The following is a 24,783-nucleotide window of genomic DNA, read 5'->3' on the forward strand; positions in this document are numbered from 1 at the left end:
TTTTGGCCCCATTTCTCCCTGATTCAGCTGTTATCGTCCCTGCCGGCTGCTCACCAGCCTGCTGTCTGTCTCCGTCTCGTCCAGCTCTACTGTGGGAGCATCCAGAGACAGGAGAGGGCCAAGAGGAGCTAAACGCACCAGCCAAGATGTGACTCTGCATCCGGCTCTCGGTATGTGTCCGATGCCAAAGTCTGAATCTTTTACTTTCTTCTGTTGCTGCATCTGTCAACTTGTTTGATTCTTCTTTTTTCAAGATGTCAAGTGCTCTGTGCTTGTTTTCTTCTTCAGCTCTCTTCCAGGGCCACTGCACTGTTTCCCTTAACGTCTGCTGAATCAACTGACTTTTGAAATCTTATATAAAAACAGATCAACAATAGTCCAGACTGAAATATGTATTTGATGGATGACCATGAAATAGTTGTTGTGATATTTCACCAGCCGATTAGACTATTGTCAGGCTGTTAAATAGCCGTTATCAGACGATAAGCCCCATAGATATGGGTCAATAGGGGCCTACTACACCCACTAGTAGGTTTTATAATTTATTCACATGGTAGATCACCTAAAGAAGGTATAAAAGAACACAACAGTGACTTCTAGTGACCGTAGTAATTATGACAGGGACAGAAGTAGAAGTCAGACGCTGTATAGACAGTGTGAAACTCCATAAGGTGTGGAGGTCGGGGACGATATAATGGACACAAAACACAGGACTTTCACCCAGGAAACCGGAGTTTGCATCCCGAATGTGTAGTTGTCTTTGTGTTCATAGTTATTCTAAGCCAAAACACAATGTTTTCCCCTAAACTTAACCAAGTGTTGTTGCCTAAACCTAAAGAAGTTGTAGTTTTATTGCCTAAACCTAAAGAAGTTGTAGTTTTGTTGCCTAAACCTAAAGAAGTTGTAGTTTTACTGTCTAAACCTAAAGAAGTTATAGTTTTGTTGCCTAAAGCTAAAGAAGTTGTAGTTTTGTTGCCTAAACCTAAAGAAGTTGTAGTTTTACTGTCTAAACCTAAATAAGTTGTAGTTTTTTTGCCTAACCTAAAGAAGTTGTAGTTTTACTGCCTAAACCTAAAGAAGCCTTTTTGTTTTTGTTCAAAATGTGACGTTTCATTCAGTTTTACATGTTAGAACGTGTTGCTTTTAAGTTTCACTTTCACTTTTACAACGTAGTAGGCGTAGTAGGCCCCTACTGACCCACATCTATGGTGCTTATAGCGACTGATAACGCCTATTTAATGAACTGATAACAGTCGAATCGGGTGATTTCACACACATTCATGGTTCCAAAGGAAGAATCGTGCTCACCTTTCCTCTAGCTCCAACATTTTTTTTTTTTTAATGAAATGTCACGAAACTGTTGAATGGATTTCTATAAAGTTTGGTACTGATGGTGCCAAGAGGATGAACCTTGATGACTTTAGTGATACCTGGACGTTTTCAGCAAGCAGGTCAAATTTAAACAAGGAACCAATAGTACGAGTTTATGTCTTCTTTTTTTCTCCTGCAAACCACCATCATAATTATATCATCATAGTCACCTCCTCTTTGTCTTCATCCTTAACCATCTCCACCTATTTTCTCCCTTTTCACCTCTATCCACCAGCCCACCCAACAGCCTCCACACACCTTGTCAATGTTTTCCACCTTTCTTTCTGTCTCTCCATTCTTGCACTCAAAACTACAACTGAAAACTTGTTCAAAGTTTCTAAAATATAAATTATAAATACTCCCAACTTCTACTACTTATTTCTACATCCTCTATTTCATTCTTGTTTCACAGAGATAGTGCACAAAAATCTGCATCGCTGCAAATTTAAATCAGCCAATGCAAATATGTTAAAGTAATCTACAGTAGCACGACACAGTTAATAATTCAGTTGCTGTCTCTTGGATGGAAATGTGGGTGGAGAAGCAGCGGGTTGACATACGGAGCTCCTGCTGTGTGTCCCCAGCAGAACAGAGCTCAATTACATCAGCGCCAACGTCCCAGTGAGTGTGCCTTTGTCCAAGAGTTTCTGGACAAAAACTGTTGAGTTACAGCAAATGCTGAGGGCAAAGATATGGCTTCTCCAGGCCAGCTTCTAGATCCATAGGCAACCGGCAAGTTCAGCATCAGCTACTAAGGTAAAGCACTTTGCTTGTGATCTCTGTGATGTATTTGTTCATGTGGAAACATCACGTCAAAGACTTGTGATCTATAACCCGGAGGAGTAACTCTGACATCCCCCCGGTGTGCAATGGATGTAGCTTGAAGGAAATGTGTCCCGTGGATGTTGTTTGATCCTGGTAGCTCGCAGGTGACAACGTGTTGCTCAGAGGAGGATATACGCTTGACATGCGGAAAGCTTTTGATGATCTATTTAAAGCTTCAGGAGGCAACAAGTTTTTGGCATCATTGGGCAAAAATTCCATAATAACCTTTCAGCATATTGTAATTCAAGTGTTCTGAGAGATAACTAGACTTCTGCACCTCCTCATGGCTCTGTTTTCAGGCTTTCAAAAACATCTATTGACCGCGACGGGAGACTTTGGCCAATCACAGGTCATTTCAGAGAGAGAGAGAGCGTTCCTGTTGGCTGTGCTCCGGCTGGTGGGCGGTGCTTGGTATTTCCTCAAGAGATCTGAACTGCCGGGTCACAAACTTTCTCATATTACAGCTAAACAATACACTACACTACGGTGTCCTTGATATTGCTTTAAGTGATATATAAATCCCAGTTAAACCTGTAAATCACAGCTCTGTTAGGTTCAAATGTACAAAACATGACCGAGCTGAGGGATTTAGCACAGGCTTTGTGAGCAAGATTGGTCTGATGTTTTGGGTAGCAATGATGTTGATAAGGCTTGGACTCGTTTTAAAGAGCAATTTATAGCTGCACTTGATGCTGTTTCTCCAATGAAGGAAACTATAATTAGACGGAGAAGTGCAAATTGGATGCCTTCTGAGATTTTAGAGCTTATGAGATTTAAATTTTTGAAAATTTACAAAGTCACATTTCCCAATTGATTACGATATAAAAAAGAGAGGAAGGAGAAGGAGAAGGAGAGAGGGAACAAGCACACAGAGGGAGAGAGAGAGAGAGAGAGAGACGAGGAGAGGCTGAAGAGAGAGGGTCCAAGGACGACCGATGTGGTCCAGCACAGAGAAGCCCTCGTGAAAATAGAGAGCGAGAGGAATAGAAGCACAGCTTGGACGCTCAAGTGCTTGTGGGACAGAAACAAACAGAGGGTTAGAGAGAAGCAGTGGTTTCCAGACAGCTTTCAGTATTCTTGTCTGCAGGACAAACATGGACTATAGTGCTAGGCTTAATGATTCATTGAGCCTGAGACCAACCCGTTGGAAGGATAATGGTAACAGCTACACGACTTGAAGTAGCCAAAGAATAAGCAACTAACTCAAGAGTCAAGGTGAAAAGTTCTGATTCTTATAGACCTCAACAGAGTCAGACTCTCCGATGTCAGCGTGGAGTTTTATTCCAGAGGAAGAGGGCATGATGGGAAAAGGCTGACGTCTTTTTATCTATGGGGACAGACAGGAGCCCTGCAGTCTGAGAACAGAGAGCGCCGGGTGGAATACAAGGTTTAAGGAGATCAGACAGGTATGATGGGGCGGGTCCGTTTAGGATTTTGTAAGTCTGATCTGATATGGATAGGGAGCCAATGTAAAGCCTTGGTTATACTCCCAAGCAGACGCACTTTTTGGAATCAGCTTTCCACATGTTCAGTAACGTAGCGGTCGCACGGACTTGTCACAACACATTAGAGTTACGCAGATGTCCGCACAGAGCCTTAACTGTGAAATCCGGAGGACACAGAGGCACATGACTTTTTTCAGATTACCTGTCTCATGTACTACTGTCAGGATATAGTGACCGTTTTATAAAAATAACTTTTTATTCATTCAATCATATTTGCTCCATTTCTACCCACTGCTGCTTTGAGGTGTCACTGTCCATCCAATTAATGTATATCAATAAGGGTAGGGATGCACCGATACCACTCGCCGATACCGAGTACCAATACGAGTACCGATACGAGTACTTCTCTGTGCCAAAAGACCCTCGTTAACAGCCAGCTGGAGGGTGTGAGAGACACACGGCAGGCTGGGGAGTCCTGCATACCAGGCGGCGCACTGCGACCGGCTCTAGGTCGGCTTGGAAAGGCTCGGGGTGAAGGTGCTTCCCGGGGCCGTGGACAAAATGCTCGCTTCGCCCTCTTTCCCTGCCGGGGAGGGACTGTCCTCAGTGCGCCCCAACCGCGTCGTGCCCCCGGGGCGGGGTGAAGGTGCTTCCCGGGGCTGTGGACAAAGTGCTCGCTGCGCCCTCTCTCCCTACTGGGGAGGGACTGTCCTCAGTGTGCCCCAACCGCGTTGTGTCCCCGGGGCGGGGCTCGGCCCACGTAAAAGGCGCCAGGGAGTCTGCGGCGATGTCGGCAACCCAACCGACCCGTCTTGAAACATGGACCAAGGAGTCTAACGCACGCACGAGTCAGAGGGTGCAAGCAAAACCCTGTGGCACAATGAAAGTGAGGGCGGGCGTGCGCCGCCTGAGGTGGGATCTCGGCCCTGCGGGGTCGGGCGCACCACCGGCCCGTCTCGCCCGCACCGCCGGGGAGGTGGAGCGCATGCGATAGGACCCAAAAGACGGTGACGGGAGGTTAACGTCACGCTGCCGTAAAATGGTATCGGTGCCATTGTATCGGAGCCGTTTTGTGAGTACGAGTACATGAGCACAGGAAGTATCGGGTATCAGTGCATCCCTAAATAAGGGTATCCTATATATCAGAAACACAGCCCCCAAATGACCATGAAGTTTAATTAACATCATTTTCTTAAACAGTTTAAACAAAAGCTGAACGTTATAACCTTCATGAAGGTTGGATGTATGCAGGCCTGGTTTATTAAAGCGCACTAGTTTTATCAGCTCTCAAATTCCTGAATTCATTATTATAATGTTAAAAGATAGTTCACTCTCACTCCTTTCATTGGTCACAGCTATTGATCTGTTTTGATCTCTGCCTTATAGAGTAAATGTCATTCCAGTGCCGTTCAGGGCAGAAGGCCAGACCGCTGCACTGTCAGAAGAGACCTCATTACAGGTGTGTGTGTTTGGGTGTGTGTGTGGGTGGATAGCTTGTAGATATATTCAGTGCCATCCAAAGGACAACTGTTACTTAGAATCAACAGATTACAGACGTGCAGGTCACAACAAGCCCTGCAAAAAAGATCTGAGTATTGAAATAACATCTGGCCTTTCTGAAGGTCACCATTAAAGAAATCATTGAGAACAAACTCAGAAAGCGGTCAATAGCTCAGTAGTAGTGATTCGTTTGAATTAAATTAGATATTAGTTGCATTTAATGAAGAGTTTTAAGTCTATTTCAATCACAATTAATTCCTGTTATTTGAAGCGATTTGATTTAACCCTTAGAGACCCTTAAAATGGTCTCACTACAATGAAATGGCCACTATGGGGTCTAACATCATCACACATGAATACAGTTGGGCTCATTGAATCCACAACAGTATCAGCTTTCAAGTCATGCACAATTTATGTAATTCAAATTAGTTTAGAAATATTAAAATACACCATTTTTAGAATAGACAACAATAACAAATTTTTTTTGCATGCAAAAAAACTGCATGTTTTTTTTTGCAGCATGTCTGTAAAGGGGAGACTCGTGTGTACCCATAGGACCTATTTTCATTCAGATATCTAGAGGTCAGAGGTCAAGGGCCATTTCAATTTTAACCTTGCCAAAATTTGTAGTGTTTTTTAGCCTCCCTCTCGAGAAGCTAGCATGACATGGTTGGCACCAATGGATGCATTAAGCCGTCTAGTTTCATTTGATACCGATATCTTCACCCTAGCTTTAAAACCTCACAGGCCTCCGTTAATCCATCAACCAACTAACTGCTTTATCAATCACCAGCGACCCACCAAACCGCTGTGTATGATCAGCACAAGAGTTATTATGTAGGTACTGTATCAGTGTAAATATGAATAAGTGGTTAAAAGCTCTGAGTAAATTGCACACACTCTTTTTCTGTGATGTGTAGAAACTGCTGAGTGTGAAAAGCTCTTCAGGAGTCATTAATAATCACACTAATACGTGCGGTCGACTCTGCTGACAGCAGTCGAACGCTCGCTGCAGTTTGTCTCCGGTTGATTCGAGATTAAACTCATTCTGGAGGCGAGATCTCATCCTCTAAGACTCTTTCGCTTCGTAAACTACGAGATGAATAAGACATGAGCCGATTGTAAACCAAAAGTACCGTGTTAGTGGCTGTTGGACAGAGTTTCATAACCTCCAACACCCCCGCCACGATGAGTCAGGTTTGTTTATATGACTAGATGGGAGGGACGGTAATCTAGAGGTTAAAGAAGGCACTAGTTTCCATCCTTGATCACACGGATGGATTATGAGACATTGGCCCTCTCCCCAGACTCTTAGGCTGCTTTCACACCAAATCAGGCGTTGCGTTGATTAGTGAAAGGTTGTGCGGCGATGTGGGAGCGTCACTTAAATGGCCCATTTGTGTGACGCAGTGCTGCTAGTATGCCGGGTCTGAAAACAAAACACATTTACTTTCAATAATTAACCAGGATGCGAGGCCTATCAAAACAGGGGGTTTTAAACTGGTGCACAAGGACAAACTGAGTGAAACATAAAGTTTTGTTTTTCAGTCATTCATGCTGCTCTTCTTCCCGTGGGTGTCTTCCGGTCTGATCTGATGAGTTTCGTAATTGGCCACCGCAGCGTGACGTCGAGTTGTGCTTCTCCAAAAGATGATTCTGCTTCAAATTTATCGCTGCAGCCTAAACACACTACCCACATGCAAATGAATGGGAGGACTGGCGTTTTCGCGGCATTCGGTGTGAATGCAGCCATATTGCATGGTGTAAGGCCTGAACATCCTACTGAGGGGACCAACACTCACAAGATGTGATGGTAGCATCTTTGCTGTGTCGTGTAAATGCAGCCCTGTGTCCTAAAAATTACGTTCATACAACAAAACTGCTTTGTGAATTACGTTTCGAATGAAATGTATTTGATATGTCAAAATTTGATACATCATATGTATATAAAAATTCCTTCGGTAGCTTAAATAACATAAACATTGGGATTTTTACTTAACTTAACTAAGTAGTTTTGTTGCGTTTTTGTTTTGCTTTCACTTCACAACGTTAATGTTTTAAACTGCGACCGTAATCCGGGAGAAAATACGCTTCCCTCGAAACGTAATTGAGAATGCAGTTCAGTTGTATGGGAACAAAATATTGTAGGAGACAGGGTTGAACTGCACATGGCTTTGCGTAACTGCAACCCAAATCATATCATATCACACTTAAAGTCTATAATTTCTTTAAAGGGTGCTAGACGGCCCGGCAGGCCCAATAAGGGTTATCCATTCATACCTGATTGTGTTGAGAAATGCTCTCCGTTCTGTCAACTTTCGTCAAGTGACAAAACAATCTCAAGTTTTAAGCCTGCTAATATATATATATTTATATGTATCGTCATATTTTATATCAGTCAAGCTGCATATTTTAGGCTGACATGATCTGTATTTGGGTTAACTGTTTTAAATATTTTACTTATTTATTTATTTTAATGTCCTGAAAGAATATCTGAAAGAAAACATTTTCTTCAGGCATCACCATTGTCCAGATTATTCCCAAAAGAAATCATCTTGTGACACGTTTGAGTGTGTGTAGAGGGGATGTGTGGTGCGAAATGATTTGGATTCAAGTGATTCAAGTGACTCTGTCCCCGCTGACCTTGAAGCAAAGAACCAAACCTCCATCAACTCCAGTGAAGTTGCCCACTGGCCAAAAACTGCATGAATGGAAAACAGTGTTAAAGTAAGTAAAACCATGCACATTTTCTGTTGGCAGTTTATTTTATTTCATACTGTTTTCTCATCATGCTTCTGTGTGGCTCTGTGTTTACCAGCCAGGAGCGAGTGTCTGCTGGTGGAGAGGAAGCCGTGGGATACTGCCTCCTGTCTGGACTACAAGCGCCGCCCGGGGGCCCGGTGAACCTCCTAAACCCTGTGGGCACTGAGGAGATGTGAGAGACAAGTGGTAGCCTGCCAGCTACAGGAGACCTGCCTTGGCAAAGCATATCGCCAGGTGTGCTTCACTAATGCCTCGGGAGATCGGGGGGGCCTGATGGCATAATGCAGCGGAGGCATCTGCATCTCCTCCAGCCTTCACATTTTATCAGTCAGGAAGAGGATTTTTATGTTTTTACATTCTACATGAGGGCTGGTTTGGTTGCCTTAAGTTAGCACTACAGAGGAGGAGTGTGTTTGGACTTGTTCCTCAAATTTTACTCTGGGTTCAATGAAATATATATCATCTTGTTCTTTTTCTTCTTTTCCTTTTTTATCTCATACTTCCTCCTCTTGAAGTCGTGTTGCCAACTCCCCTGGTGGATTGTGACACGTTTCTTTCATGTTAAACGAACATTGATTCCATTCATTGTTATTGTCAGCCAATCAGAGATTATGTTTCATAAATGGTAGTTATTATAAGACAGCAGGTTGATTCCAGTCATTCAGAGCTTCTCAGATCTTTACATATCGTGTAGCAAGAATAAATGTCTCAAAAACCAACCCGGTCTCACGGGAAGGCGTATAAATACCACGAGTTTACACGGACATTCCGCGTGTTTTACAAAACTTCTCTCTGTTGCTAACCTCAGTAGATATTGTTATACACTTCCAATTGATCTCTCCTTATTGAACTACAAAGCTTGCCAGGAGTCGTGGTCCTAAAAAAGTTAATAAACTGACCATTTTAATTTATTTTACTGCATTTAAACACTCAGAAAGGATAATAAAGTTTCAACAAATTATAAATAGATAGCTCAATATATCACATACTGAAAGTGGAAAGATTTTTACTCATCACTCACTCAGGCCATCAGCGTTGTTCAATCTGGTGCCCTTATCATCAGGACAGCATTGTCACGTTGGCATGAGATATGAAAGATACGAGCATTTACCAAATGGAGGGGTGTAATGAAAAAGAGCTATTGAGTTGTGGAAAGAGTAGCCAATTCATATTTTTTTGGAGCTTGACCCGTGGACTAAAAGATAGCATTGCTGCAATGCTCACTCTTTTTTTAGTGTGATGGCTCCAGGGAAATGTCAGTCAGTCCACCACTTTGGTCCAGACTGAAATATCTCAACAACTATCTGATAGATTAAAATGGATTTTGGTAGATATTCATGGTCCCCAGGGGATGAACCTTAATGTCTTTGGTGACCTCTCCTCTAGCGCCACCATCAGGGTGGCATTTGTTGTTTTGAGTGAAATATCTCCCAAAATATGACATTTGGTAAAGGTCATTGTTTTGCAAGTCACAAGTAAGTCTCAAGTCTTTGAGTTTCGAGTCCTAAACAAGTCATAATGCACTCTTCACAATTCCATTAGCGTGTCTGTCTAATTCTCTAATTTACATTTTGCACACTGCAATTCGTTCTTTGTTGACCACTGCGTAGTTTGTACGAGAATGAAATTATCTTTGGTATCGTTTTTTCCAACTGGCGTTCATTAACGTAACGTTAGTTCTTCATGGTTTCCTCCTGCGACTTGATCGGATGCTGTTGGATTGGTTGAAACAAAGTGGATCAGGGGAATTAAGTATCGACCTGCTGGAAATGGATAGAGTTAGCTAATGCGTAACATACATATAAATAACATACTTTGGCCTTTGGGCATGGGGGGAAGGTATCAACTATTTTCAAGTCAAAAGGCTCAAGTCCAAGTGAAGGCACGAGTCATTGGTGTTAAAGTCCAAGTCGAGTTGCAAGTCATTTTTTGATTTTGTCAAGTCAAGTTTAAAGTCATCAGATTTGTCATGTGACTTGGTTCCACACTTCTGGAACACACATTCATGTCTCTCTCAGGATGAATAACTTTACAGATCACTCTGCTTTTAACTAGTTTTTAACTATCTCAACTAAACTATTCCAATCAATCTCAGCTGTAATTTCTGTTCAGTGCTAATTAGCAAATGTAAGCATGCTAACAGGCTAAACTAAGATGTGCCTGAGCTGCCGGCATGACTGTATAGACTCATAGTCTTGTAACAGAAAGCCTGTATTACAAACAAGGGTACTTTGATAGACGTGGGTGTTTCCGAGGCAGTGAGAGTATTACGAAAGACGTTATCAAGTTGCCTTATCGGAAATTCCTTCTTTTATCTGTCTTTTGCTAATTCCCAAACTTTATGGAAGTAATAAATTGTTACTGTTTGGTCCTCTTTGAAAGGATTTATCCTAATTAAATGTTGAATTTAAACTACAGTGGACACTCCTCTAATCATCCGCAGTCATGGAGAACAGCTCGTTTTTCAAAATGAGACAAACGTTGGTTTCAGGATCCCACCGAGGGGGGCTAAGATTAGGACCGGTAGCACATTTCACTGCCTTACAGCGTGTCTGGTTCTTAATCCTTCTCCAAAAGCCGTCTCTAATTTGGCAGTCTTATTCAGTGAGTGAGCATCGCAAGGGTTCAATGTCTTTCTAAAGGACACTCTAACGAGAGATCTCGTAGCAGTTTTGTACTCATTAGTTCCTTTAGGGGATCAAAACTGTGACCTGATCATTAAAGTATTGTCTCTCTGCCCTGATCCGCCCTTCTTCCCTGGGTTAAAAAGTATGCCTCAATATTGTTTGAAAATAAATTAAACCTTTTTCCCTGCATTTAGAGGACACCACTCTTCTCTGGTATTAACAAAAAGCCTAAAAAAAAAGCTACACAGAACAGCAGGATTCAAAAGCAGCCTTTTTATTCCCAGCGCTCTAACAATCTCTATTGATTTTCTTCCGTCTGTGTTTAATTAAAAGAAGGAAAAACTCAACAATTAAACTTTTCTATAAATCTTTTTTTTTTTTCTTTCAATTGTGCAGATTGTAAGTGGAGGAAAATTGGTGCAAGTTTTCTAAAAGCTCATTGTTGCTAAGATAACGTAAGACAAGAAACAGAGGGGCCGCTGTGTGCAATTTTAAGAATTCATGTTATCGAGATGTAAACATCGTCTTTTAAACTCTGCCATGTTTTGATATTCGTTGGGTTTGCTTGATCTTCCAACACTTTTACCAAACATTTTAACATTTACATTCATCAGTTTGACCTTTTTTAATATTACACTCATTCATATTTCCAAATATGTGTAACTCTAATTTTGCTTCCACAAATATTAAACATAAAACATTGCTAAGATCAAATAATTGAAATATGAAATTCAACTACAAGCTGAACTATTGATAGTATACGGTATATTTTCTTTCAGTTATAAGTCTTTTAAGAATTTTCATGTATAAAAGTTCCTATTTGTCTTCTTCATGTAACACAGAGACCATTTTCAGTCTGTGTAGGCCTACATTATTCAGGTATTCATGTCTGAAATATGAATGGATTTCATACACTTTACCTGTGGTGTAAAAAATGGATTCTTTGATGAGATGGAAAGATAGTCAGAGGAAACAATGCGTTGGCAGACACATGTTGTTCTATCCTCTTTTAGATTCCTTTCCTGCAGGGGGAAGTTAAAATCTTTATAAATTCGACTTTGGTGATATTCATGTTTTTACAAGCGAGAAATCCCGACTCTCTGTGGGTTGAGGAATTCTTACTCTGGACAGTAAGAACATACAGTCACTTGCTAGCTAGTGGAAACAGACAACTTTTAGCGTTTCCAAGTGGTAATATTATTGGCACCGCTGCCGCAAAGTTAACCGGATCGCTTTTGTCGACTCACTATTCGCTCCTCTTGGCAGTCTCCCTCGCTGCAACCGACACAACCACTAAGTTTTATGCAAATAAATGCACAATGATGTCGCCGATATGCAAATGAGCGTATGACATCATCTGATGACTTTTAGCCGACTTTTGGAGCAAATGCTAGCTACTGTCATTGGAAAAGAGATGTCAACACTGCACAGGACACACTGCATTTTGTTTTCCACAGTTGCTGTGGTTGTTCCACCCTCCGCCATTTCCTCTACACAAAAAATCCGTAGAAAAACAGATAATGTCCTGGCAGAAAATAACCAGGACATTCTCCGTTAAGTTTTACGGACATTTTCTTCAATCCTAAAATGGAAGTTTGTGTTGATTTACAGGATGTCCTCCGTACCGAGCCAAATAGCTGGTCTAACCTTTACATTCTGGAGGGAGAACAGACGCTAACGCTAGCATTTATACGTTACCTATCAGTCTTTGTGGACCACCTGAGGCTAAAACTGGGGCTAACTCTTCCTGACGTCCACTGAAGTCTAAAATATGAGCTTTGGTAAAACGTAAATTACAATACTAAACTTGCATTATTCTCAAAATGAGTCAGCGAAATACTCCTGTGTATCTGGTAACGTTAACGGTCGACAACAGCTGAACTAAACAACAAAACAGCTTTCCAACTAAAACGATACCGAGCTAACGTTAGGTCCTAACATAAATCATTTTCACATCAGAAGTGTGAGAAAGGTTCTCCACATCTGAAATTTGAAGTAAACTTTGCCGTATGCGATGGTTTCTGCCTTTTCCAACTTTTGCACTAGCGGAGGTTCGTGTTCCCACAATGCAATGCATATTTTAAAAATACGGCTAAAACTCCTGTGAAAAATTGATACAGAAAATTCCTTCATATTAACACGGTATATTGGCCCGTAATTTAGAGTTTACTGGGGATAGTAACTGCAAAGAACTTACATTGATACTCTGTGGTATCTGGGGATAGCTACCGATAGCTACCGGGAAAAATAAAAGTGCTATCCTCTTCCTGTTTTGGTTGCGCAATGGTTGACGCACTTCCTTTCATTTCGCTGCAAGGTCGTACCCGGTGGCAGACAGAATTGCGAAATAGTGAAAGCTTATAGGCTTATAGGGAACCAATCTAAACGCAGATGGTGTCATTATTCTAAAGAGATTTGTCTTGAGACTCGTCTATTGCCACTTTAAATCAAGACTTGTCTCGTGGAAATCAGCTCTGGCTTGCAGAAAATTCTAGAAAAGACCAAGACCGTTCCTGCTGCAATATACAAACTGAACCTAAAAACTGATAACGAGGTGAAGAACCTTGAAGCTGGGAGGTGAGGTGATCATTTTGGAACCAGAAGCCCGTCATCAACACATCATGTTGTGACTACTTGTGTCAAATTTTATAACAACAGAAACCAAAGAGAGACAAACAATCTTGAGTTTGCAGTCTGCTTTTAAGTTTTAATATGTCACTGTCTCTGTGCAGAGAAGAATTACTGGCAATGACAACATCAGAATGAAATAATGTCAAATGGAATAAATCTGCTATATTACATCTCATTAGGGAAGATTGGAGACTTGTTGCTGCTGCCTGCAGGCATACAGATTAGCCTGATAAAAGTAGTCTATTTTTATTTGCTCAAAGTCTCCCAGGGACCAGTGGATTTATGTCAATTTGAAGATAGATGTGGTATAAACTTGTATGCTCGGTCAAGTTTCCCGGATAAAGACAGATCGCCAGTGAAACAGGCACTCCTGATAATTGAGGGCCTATTCCTGTTCCATGAATTCAAAGTTAAAGGGACTGTTTGTAACTTTTTAAGCGTATAAATGTAGCGGGTCGGGACACATGCGCGCTCGCATATGCGCATTCGCGTGTGGCCGCTGCCTCTCCTCCTCTGCCTGCCTGCCTTCACTCAGACAGCGTGCGCGTTCTCGCTCAGCTCGCTTCACCTCTAGACGTGAACGCGCGCTCACTCCACACTGCAGAAGAGTTAGTTTAGCTCTGAGAATATCTAGTGAATGTACAGTGGACGTTTGTGCAGAAATAAATGCTGCAGCTCCTCCAGACCAACAGAGGTTTCCCGTGTCTTGTGAAGTGACGGGGCTCCGCAGCGAGTTACGTTGTTGTCTCATTACCGACCGGGTGCCGGTGTCTCCATGCTCTCTCCGGCTGAGGGCGGAGAGAGCATGGAGACACGCTGCGGAGCCCCGCTGCTGAAGCCTGCGCTGAGGCAGGAAAAGACAACACTAGGATCCGATCTAAATCATGTTCGTGGAGAGACCTTGGTCTGGTCAGCTAACATTACTGCCAAGCAGCTGAAATATAGAGTGATATTGTGGTTTTAGCTGACGTGTGTCGCCTCACTGTTTTGAGTGATGCTCGTTCAGGTATATTTAGAGCGAGCAAGCGCGATCCCAACGCTGACTTCACGGCCACAGGTGTCGCTGTTAACAAGCATTTCTGAAAGTTACAAATAGTCCCCTTAAGTGTAACTTTCACTGGTGCCATCTAACCCACTAATAGAGTCTGGGCAACCAACTACGAGCCAGAAGATGATGGAGAAGGTTAAGATGGACATCATGGAGTTAACAGCAGTGACAATGGAGCGGGAGGAAGCACAAAAGAGTGAGTTGTTGACACTGTGTACCTTTCAGTAAAGCAGGAGTGCTGCCATTACAAAGCACAATATGGAGTTAGGTACTTTTGAACATTTTAGATCGGTGTTGGATCACTTTGAAAGAGCATTCATTATTCAGGTTGAGGCATGAAAGCACTGACAAATGTGTTATTGTGAGCCAGAGTTCTGTCTTATCAGTCAGCATCCAGCAGGACGTCAGCGTGTCTCTGCTCGACAATGAATTCTGTTTTTTTGTTTGTTAAATGTGTCCAGAAGCTGTAATTCCACTTATTTGACACAACTTTCAAAACCTCAGAGATAAAAAAAAAAAATGTTTTGCCATTGCATCAGAAAGTTTTGACTCATCTGTCAGCTTCATGCAGCATGAAATCAAAATTAAATTATATATTCTTTCTTCATAATGTAAATGATGCGATAATGAAACACTTTATTTATCTGCCTCTGAGGAAACTGGTGATCAGAGGTGTTCAAGCGACTTTTTTTTTATGAAACCGTGTCCTATTTGAGGAACATAATTGATGTTGGGGGCATGCACTGTTTAAAGTTTATTTAGTCAGAGTGACATCGTCTGCAAAGTGACTTGAAAATACCAAGCGTGTTTGGTATGGACAGGACGGGCTGAAGTCTAAAGAGGTGAAAGCATTCAGAAATGTTGTCATTCAACATAATCTGGGGTTTTAGAGATGTTACGATCGAGCTCGCTACGGTAAAGAGGAAGCAACATAAAACCACATTCTCTTGGTAAAGTAAAGTCATTATATTCACAAGGAGTTGGATTTTTTACTTCAGCACCACGGACAGCGCCAAGGATTTATCAATACACAGCACAGTTAAGCTGCTGATATTTCAGAGCCGTGGTCGGGGCCATATATTCTAAATTACTGATATTTTGAGAGCCATGGTCGGGGCCATATATTCTAACTTACTGATATTTCAGAGCCATGGTCGGGGCCATAGATTCTAACTTTCTGATATTTCAGAGTCGTGGTCGGGGCCGTAGATTCTAATATACTGATATTTGAGAGCCGTGGTCGGGGCCATAGATTCTAACTTACTGATATTTCAGAGCCGTGCTCGGGGCCATAGATTGTAACTTATTGATGTTTCAGAGCCGTGGTCGGGACCATAGATTATAATATACTGATATTTCAGAGCCGTGGTCGGGGCCATAGATTCTAACTTACTGATATTTCAGAGCCATGGTCGGGGCCATAGATTCTAACTTTCTAATATTTCAGGGCCGTGGTCGGGGCCATAGATTGTAACTTACTGATATTTCAGAGCCACGGTCGGGGCCATAGATTCTAACTTACTGATATTTCAGGGCCGTGGTCGGGGCCATTTCAGAGCCAAATTAAATCATACTTTAAAAAGATGCACGTAGTGGCACCTTCCCACTTCTATGTTTCAAACAGGTTGTAGCAGCTTGTACACGTCCTAACCGTCCTATATGTTCAAACATTTATAAACACAACTGATTTAACCGTACCTCACCTGATGACATTTCTAAATGTTTTAAAACTTTCAGAACTCCAAGCCAAACGTGTTTTACAACAGATGTAAAACTTTATTTTATTCTCTCTCTCTCTTTTACCCATCTCTCCCCATCTAATGATTCTGTGATGTTTTATGTCCATTTCATTTTTTTCCCCCTTTGGCTACAAAGAGGTAAAATATCAGATTTTATTTCTCTCTATCCTTCCACCTTCATTTTAAACATCTTTTTTCTTTCATCAACCCGGAGTCCTGCAGCATCAGACACAGTGATGACTTCACAAGCTCATTATTGACGAGGGTATGATTCATAGCGATGCTCTACTGTCTGCAGGAGTTACTCTATAATGAATCTGAGCAACATACAAACATAACAGATACGGCCCAATGTACGTTCAAACAGAGATAGTCCTACATAAACACATGCAAGTACATTTACAGACATATTGCTCTAAGGTTGGCTTATCTTGTAGGTGAGTTGTGCAAATGAGATGGAAAAACTTCCTCTTAGTGTACTCCAGAAACCCTCATTTAACCGTCATCTACATCAGTGGTTTCCAACCCAGACCTTACAAAGGGGCTGCAAGGGGCTGCATGTTCTACGACACAAAATTATATTCAATTTATTATATTTCTTCTTGTGAAATACTGGATACTATTGCTCACAAAAACACAACAAGGTGCACATAGGCAAGTTTTGACAATGGCTCACAAGAAAACATTGCTTCATTGTGGGTCTCAAGCCAAAAAGGTTGGGAACGTGTGATCTTAAAAACTGTGCACATTCCTCTTTGTGACTGTCCATCAAATTCAATTATGGTTTCCCCTCCGAATACACTCGCACACATCAAAATGGAGATGAGCAGAGTCTTGCAGGGAAACACACATTACACCTGTCTCTAGCATTGGCTTATAATGTTTCTATGTCAGATCCAGTATATTACCATTCTCACAAGCCCATAAATAAATGGAAATATTCAGCCCCCTTGGGTGGATTCTTTCCATTTCCTCCTAATATGACATTAATATATCTGCAGCCTGAGGCATTGGCAGGAATCATTAAGGGCCAATGACTTCTCACAGCCTTGTAAAATTGGGCTCAACAGTATATAAACTAGTGTGTGTGTGTGTGTGACAATATCTTTGTGTTAATTGCTTATAGTGTGTGTGAGAGGGAGTGAGTGATCCTGAATGTTTTATCACATTATTGTGTTTCAATACAGACGGATGCATTGCAAGTCATTTAAGAAAGGTGTGTGGTACCGCTGAATTATTAACAGTCACGGTAACAAATTTGCAACGCAGAGGGGGAAAGACTTGATGAAAACATAACCTTCTATCATCCGCCACAGATTTCAATGCACCACAGATAAATATTAATCCCTCTGCTTCACCTCCGAGCCTCCCAAGCAGGTGGTAGGTTTTAAAACCCTCATTAAATGGTGCAGTCTTCTATCGCCCCGAATCAGAAACGCGTTTAATGTGCTGCTGCCAGGCTGCAAGATACAATGTTCTTCTTCCATTAAGATCAATATGGAATTTACCAATGTGCATATTTGCTTATTACAGTATTGCTGTGTTATTATGGCACTTTGCAACTAGTGGTTTAGATGTGCTAGCAGTGTGGGTACAACATGGTGCCGGGACTGTAGCAGGTCGAGTACAAAAGAACAGTTCACTGATTCTGTGGGGCTGCAAGGGATTTAGGGCACCAACTCATTCAAATCCCACTGTACAGAATAAGCATTAAAATATTACAGTATTAAAATATATAAAACCTTTTATTTAACTTTAGAGTACTACACAAACCCATCATTAACTGCCAAAGTAAGAAATTCAGTTATGTGTATTACTCACCGATTAATTGGGTGCGACTGTATCAGACATATTTCCATGCATTATTCATAATTCAGGACAAAATCATACCTGTCAACAAACCTATACATTTGTAGTTATCTTGTCACTTCATTTCGCATGCTGGTCTCATACACTGTTCATAGCTAGACTTGTCAAAAGTAATGCACTGTAATTCGTGTATATCCCATGAAATCAATTTGTGTGTAATTCACATAATCGTGAAGACAGGAAATAAATAAATAAATAAATAGCAGCGAGCGTTGCGTAGGGAGCTGGTCAGGGTTGATGGGTGGGTCTAATATGGATTTTCCCCCAGGAGACCGGCGTTCGTGTCCCGTGTGAAACCAGAAGTCAACGTTGGTTTGTTTATCACGTAACTTATGTATTTAAGTAACGCTACTTACGGAGTTATTTTAAGCCAAACCGCAATCTTTTCCTAAACCTAACTAAGTAGATTTATTTCCTAAACCTAAGGAAGTTGTTTTCTGTAAAGAAGGAAGTTTATTTTGAAAAGACTGTATGCATGTAATAAGCGGAAATTGACACGTGTTGCTGGACATTTGTAGGGAAATTAACCACAAAAGGAGGAAAAACTGTCAAAAACTGTCAAAAACTTTCATCATAACATATGAACAGATGTATGAGAATACGTTGCATTTAATCACTCTCTTATTCATCATCTATCTTACGTTAAGTAATTTTTGCTAATTTACTTATCCATGTTTTTTATCTGGCTTCTTTTCCTTGAAACAAAAAAGCAAATCAGTTTCCTTTACTTTGGTGAGTCATGGAGTCAGGAAGCCATGTCTGCAGCGCAGTTTGGACATGACCAACATTGTCATTCAGGGAACTCTGGGTTTTACGTGCCAGTAATTAAGTTAAAATAGTTAAAACAGTTCCCTTCCTGTTCTGACTTCATGGCCTGCGATCTAACGCTGCTGACAGACAAAATGTGGTGCAAGAAAGTTATCTATGTAAAAAGTATTAGTCAACAATTGCTAACTAAGATTAGCCAACAATATTCAATGCACCAGACAACTTTTTTTTTGTCGCTGTAAGTGATGTCAAGAATTGGAGGTTAATTGTAGTCAAACATGACACAATAACCAGCTGATGAGTCAACCTTGTCTCCTAAAAATAAGTTTTTGAGGGAAACGTATTTTCTCCCGGATCACGGTCACAGTTTTAAACGCGTAGTTAACGTTATAAATTGAAACAAAACGAAAACAAAAAAAATACTTGGTTAGGTTTAGTAAAAAACGCACCATAGTTTGACTTAGAATTACTGTGTTTGTTACATTATTTAAGCTACGGACGTAAATTAAAATAAGTGAATGTTGACTTTTCACAGCGGTCTCCAGGGTGAAAGTCCTGTGTTTGTTTGACCGATCCATCCACCCGACTTCCTCCCTATGTGGACTTTGCGACTACCGTCAGAAACATATTTGTAATACGTCAAAAACAAAGGTAATCCACAACAGTATATGTTTCCTTTGAAACATAATAAATGTTTCATACCATTGAAAGGGCCCTTCACACATGGAAAAACATGACACCCAATGATAGTAAATAAGAGAAAGTCCTTCATCAGTTCACATCTAAAAGACAGACGAATCTTTGCTGCGTGATGTTGTTAAAATAATAAAAAATTGTCTGTCTGACAGACACTTCTCCAACAAAAAGTTATGACAATCGTAGCAGGTAGAGGACAGAACTACCACCCTGCAAGATTCCAGATAGAAGCTCCTTCATGGGTGGCTGCTTGGCAAATGGGAAGCAGAGGATGTGGCAGATTTAAAGAGAGGAGACAATATTAATGCGATGCTTCCTTCACCTAACGATGGTACATTAGCCAGGCTGTGTAAATCAGAGACGGCTGAGTTATGCTGCCCACGCCCACTTGGTGACGGGGATAATATTGGGCTTTCTGGATGGTTGAGCACAGATTGAGGCACACACACACACACACACACACACGCAAAGTTCCTTTACCTCTGATCCATTAGCCTCACCTATAACGTTATTCCTAAACCCATCCACACCCTGAAATAACCCTTTAAAATGTGACGACCGGCCAGAATGAATTCATAAAAATCTCCTCACAAAGATAGTTTGGATGTCCTGTGACATCAACCATATACTCATTTCTACTCACTGGCATATCTCCAGTCTGTATTTAGTGCAAAGTTTCAAACATTGATTCATCTTCCTTGTCATTATTCCTGCTCCCCTGCATCTCCCTCGTACCTCTGCAATCTCTCTCTCTCTCTCTCTCTCTCTCTCTCATGTTTAATCAGTCCACCAGGCGGTTGTCTCTACAGGGGACTGTGAATTATTGATGCAAGGGGCCACAAGCAAAAGGAGGGGAAACAGCAGGAAGAAGGATGGAGGGGGAAAATGAGTGAAGGAAGAAACAGAACATTTCCCTCAGTCGGCCTGTGCTGATGCAGATGGACGGATAAAGAGATAAGAAGAGAGAAAGGCAAGAGAATGGGAAGAGACAAAGAACGAGAGAGACACGTCGGAAGTGAGGCTAACAGGAGATTTCAGGTATAATGAGCTTGACAGGGGATCTCAGCTCTTTTTTTTAGACATTAAGAGTCATGCTGTGAGGCTCGCAACAGAGCTGGAACTTCAGCAATAACGCCTGAACTTCCAAAATTACCCTGGAGAAAACAACAGCTGCTTTATTTATCTGTTACATATTAATATTTAGCTATAGCAACATTTCAAAAGAGAATAGGATATGGAGTAGTTTGCCCATAGACCAAATATCTAAGTGACAGATTGCTACTGAATGTACAGCAGTTGTGTCTAAGTAGGAATTCATTTGATTTGTGGACGTAGACACAAATTTATCTTTTTTTTCATGACACTCGACTTTCAACAACACGTGACGCACGTGTCAATTTCCGCTCCGGTCTTTTCAAAATAAAAACTACTTACTTGGGTTTAGGAAAAGAACGACTTGGTTAGGCTTAGGCAACAAAACTACTTAGTTAGGTTTAGGAAAAGATTGAAGTTTGGGGTAAAATAACTTTGGAAGTGCCGCAACTTAAAGATCGGGTCGACGATGTAGGAAAGCTAGCATGACCTCATGACAAGTAACTGCGGCAGTGCTACTGCAGGGCTGAGTTTTCTGTTCCATTCTCCAGGAAACGTGCGGCGGCGACACGCTTTGAGTTCAGGCTGGTGCACGCCAAGGGTAGAGTACGAGCAGGGAGGCATCTGATTGGTTCTTTCCAAGCGGACCACGAGGCAGTGATTGGTAGACGTTTTTACAGGATTACAGCAGCTACAGATGACGGCTCTTTTCCGGTCCTTTTTCAGAGCTCATCAGTAATGGATCGCTGTCGGGGTGTAAAGACCATTTCAACCAATAGAACAAATAGTGTCTACTGGAGAACATCGTCAACCCTGACTTTAAGTACGGAAGTTATGTGCCAACTAAATTAACTTTGACTTGTTGTTTAACATGAGACACGAACACCGGTCTCCTGGGTGAAAGTCCAGTGTTTTTGGTGTTCGCAACTCTTTTGGATACAAATTAATTTCGTGCTGACCATCAAGAAAAAATGTGAAATTTGTGTCCATGTACACGGATCAATAAATTACAATTTTGTGACTATTTCACGAACTGCTGTGCGACTGGGCTGCACCATGATATTTTTCAGAAACATCTTGTCTCACATTTACACAGATTCACGCCTGGAAGCTTGTGCTAGTACAACGCATCACGTCTGACAGAAGGGTAAACATTTCTTATATACTTTCCCCATCATCATGTGCCAGCCTGCGCGTCCAAATACCAACCTTTCTGGTTGGAAGTCGCTTCAGCAGAGCAGCATTTGTGCATGTGTCATATTCACGTGACGTGTTTGTGCAGTAAATATAAACTATGTATGTAGACCTTAATGGGAAAATTAGCACCGCACACAATATAAATTAATTCCATTCTCACACACACTAAACATACATTAACTGTATACAATTACTGTTTGGTTAAAAGCTTCCATTTATCCATATAATCAGAGAAAAATCATTTTTAACGATCTCCCCTCCAAGCTGGAAGTCGGAGACTCTCCGCGAGACTCTTGATAATTGAAGAAATTTAACCTGGAGCTTCTCTGCTTAGAATAAATGTAGATATTGAGGCCACGTAATGAGACCTGGGGCGGTTTTAATGCGGGAACAACCACATTATTTGACTCAGAACTCTGAGAATCACACCATTAAATTGCTCATTTTGAAAAGAACAGAAAGCACAGAGGGGACATGGCTATTGGAAAGATGGGATTACACAGCGTAGAATCAGCAGGAAATATACGGAAACTGAGGACAATTAACGGCCAAAACAAAAAATACATTATGGTCCTTTATTAGAATCCTATCCAAACTGACTCAATTGAGAGCAACATAAGACCACCCTTAATTTAGTTTTTGTTTCGTTTCTTTTAGAGAAGAAAATACTAATTAAAATAAAAATAATACGAGCAGCCGATAACAGCTTGGGACAAACAGACGTCATATCTGTCATCCCCCAGACGATAGCAGGAGCAAAACACAATCAATAGCTAAAAGGCAAATAAAACAAACCGAGGCCCAGAGCAGGGACGGAGAGAGTTGTTAGTGTAGTTATTGAGCTGGAAACTAACCGTGTGTGTTGGAGGCAATGTCTGGGATCAAGCCCTCGAGGGTAGACAGAGAGATACAAGTTGGACGGTATCAGCGAGGGCTGCCGCACAGCCTAATCTGGTGACAAATGCAATATGGGGCCATCAACAATAACTGTCATGTGTAAGAGAGTAATGGAGGTAATTCCTTTCATTTTGAGGTTGTTTTTGTCCCAGACGGAGCAATCGATCACTATCCAAGAGCATTTGATAATAACAGAAATAAGATTAACCCCTAAACTCTTATTTGAGCCTTTGTGGTTTTCAGTCAGAGGAGCACATAGTATATAGTCGATGTTAGAGGGATACTCAGTGGTGTCTATAATGGGATTTCCTGGATATTAAATGCTAATCTGCAATTTTCATTAGTGGTCCCAGTAAGATCTGTTCTTAAAGTGTACAGATCACATGACCTGGCTAAGCTACGTTGGAGTTAAATAATTGAGGACTGCTTCATCAATAGAATCATGCTTTTTTTCAATTACATCCTTGTTAGAAAAAATCTTTTTTTTCATACTTTTTTGTCCGACATTTTTCAGATCTTTTTTTCAGACTTTTTTTGTCCGACATTTTTTCAGATCTTTTTTTTCAGACTTTTTTTGTCCGACATTTTTTTCAGACTTTTTTTGTCCGACATTTTTTTGATCTTTTTTTTCAGACTTTTTTTGTCTGACATTTTTCAGATCTTTTGTTTCGGACATTTTTCAGACTTTATTTTCAGACTTTTTTTCAGATCTTTTTTTTTCAGACTTTTTTGTCCGACATTTTTCAGATCTTTTTTTCAGACTTTTTTTGTCCGACATTTTTTCAGATCTTTTTTTTTCAGACTTTTTTGTCCGACATTTTTCAGATCTTTTTTTACAGACTTTTTTTGTCCTACAATTTTTCAGATCTTTTTTTCAGACTTTTTTTGTCCGACATTTTTTTGATTTTTTTTTGTCTGACATTTTTCAGATCTTTTTTTTTCAGACTTTTTTGTCCAACATTTTTTTGATCTTTTTTTTCTGACTTTCTTTGTCCGACATTTTTTTGATTTTTTTTTCAGATCTTTTTTTTTTAGACTTTTTTTGTCCGACATTTTTTGATCTTTTTTTTGTCCGACATTTTTCAGATCTTTTGTTTCGGACATTTTTCAGATCTTTTGTTTCGGACATTTTTTCAGATCTTTTTTTTTCTAACTTTTTTGTCTGACATTTTTCAGACCTTTTTTTTCCCCCACTATTGCCCCAGTTTATGAGGCCATACGGAGATAATGGCCATTTAACTGCTCTGAAGCGCCATTTCACAGATTAAATGTTGCACAACGTGGTCATTGAGCAACCCTTTGGCATACTGAAAATAAAGTTCAGGAGGCTCAGATGTATGCAGATGAAAAACTTTCACGAAAGTTTGTACAGCAGTGGTGACAGCCTGGTGCATCATTCATAACGTGCTTGGAGGAAGGTGACCCGGTAGACATGGATGAACAGGTTGAAACAGCAGATAATGGGCCACTGCACTCCCCCAGAACTGAGATGCAGTTTGTTACAGAAATGTAATTTGTGACCTTTTGAAAAGAGCTGTGTTCTGGCTCATCTCAAACAAGCTGTCACGCCTATTCATTTTGAAAGACCTTGTATAAACATTACATATGTTAAACCCTGCACTGTTTACATCTTTATTTGCTGACAACCAATTTTTCTTCCTCACTACATGTCCTGTCACGTTGCTGTGCTTCTTTGCCACCAACTCTCGATCAGTGGAAACCAAACAGCATGATGTAAATCACGCCGCTCACGTGTATGATGCTAACAAAACATCGCTCTATAGTGGCAGAAGTGGTCAACAACTCTACAGGGTACCTTTAAATCCACTGAGTGGACGATTTGTTAACATCACATACATTCGTATACTGTCAACATCCAAAATTGCCTGGACAGGATTAACTTTCTTCAGTTCAGGATGTTTCCCAGACAAGGATTAAACCCAATCTCACTTCGAGGATTTTTTAAATGGATTTCTGTGTATGACTTTTTCTTAAGTCTAGTAGTGGAGACAGGACCTTTAGACTTAATGTCTTTGCCCAGTGTAATGATAATGGAAGGATTAGATAGTACCGTTTCTGCTGTTCTTACAATCCTCTACCCTCAAAATGTGACACAGGTATTGTGCAAATGTATGTGAAATACAGGATTTAGATTAGATGTCCCGACAGCCCGTTATCCTGAACAGAAGCACATGGCTAATTATAGTATACAAAATGACGTCATTGTACCTTCCTGGTTGCAATCTTTTTTTTTTCCTTACCATTTCAAAAGGCATGACCTGCTACACTCTGCCTCTGGTTGGCTAACCCTGATA

General features: G+C 40.9%; 1 protein-coding gene across 1 annotated transcript in view; it reads right to left on the reverse strand.

Moving 5' to 3' along the window:
- Positions 1-833: 833 nt before the first annotated feature.
- Positions 834-24,783, reverse strand: part of mfng (MFNG O-fucosylpeptide 3-beta-N-acetylglucosaminyltransferase) — a 513,815-nt gene continuing 489,865 nt past the window's right edge. Inside the window, exon 9 of the transcript XR_012593375.1 lies at positions 834-862. The gene's annotated coding sequence lies outside the window, so the exon portion shown is untranslated. The remainder of the gene's footprint in view (positions 863-24,783) is intronic.

Source organism: Sebastes fasciatus, chromosome 3, assembly GCF_043250625.1.
Source record: "Sebastes fasciatus isolate fSebFas1 chromosome 3, fSebFas1.pri, whole genome shotgun sequence".
In the NCBI taxonomy this organism is placed as follows: Eukaryota; Metazoa; Chordata; class Actinopteri; order Perciformes; family Sebastidae; genus Sebastes; species Sebastes fasciatus.